Source organism: Myotis davidii, unplaced genomic scaffold, assembly GCF_000327345.1.
Source record: "Myotis davidii unplaced genomic scaffold, ASM32734v1 scaffold172, whole genome shotgun sequence".
Lineage (NCBI taxonomy): Eukaryota > Metazoa > Chordata > Mammalia > Chiroptera > Vespertilionidae > Myotis > Myotis davidii.
The window spans coordinates 3,856,356-3,856,700 of NW_006284343.1; the positions used below are offsets into that span (position 1 = coordinate 3,856,356).

The 345-nt window shown below is 65.5% G+C and overlaps 1 protein-coding gene across 1 annotated transcript in view; it reads right to left on the bottom strand.

Moving 5' to 3' along the window:
* GRIN2C (glutamate ionotropic receptor NMDA type subunit 2C) overlaps nt 1-345 on the bottom strand; it is a 21,001-nt gene that overhangs the window by 11,788 nt on the left and 8,868 nt on the right. The gene's annotated exons all lie outside the window — the stretch shown is intronic.

Below are 345 nucleotides of genomic sequence, written 5' to 3' on the forward strand. Positions count from 1 at the left end.
GCGGCCCCAGCGCGTCCCCTCCCCCCACAGCCCAGAGCACGGGGTGGACAAGTGGGTCCCCATGGTCCAGGCAGGTTCCGTCAGCCCCAGGACTGAGCAGAGCCCCAGGAGAGACCCCACCCCCCAAGGGAGGTCAGACTCCTGCCTTCTTGGTCTCCCATCCCAGCTGCCCTGGAACAGGGTCCCATCAGCCTCCTCCCAGGACACCTCCCTTTGACTTCACACGGCCCCTGGCTCTCATCCCCTCACTTCCCCCCACTTCCTTTCAGGAAAAGACGGTCTATTCCCACGCTCCTTCCCGTCCCCTTCGCATCCCCCTGCCTGCACCTGCCTTCACCTGTACCC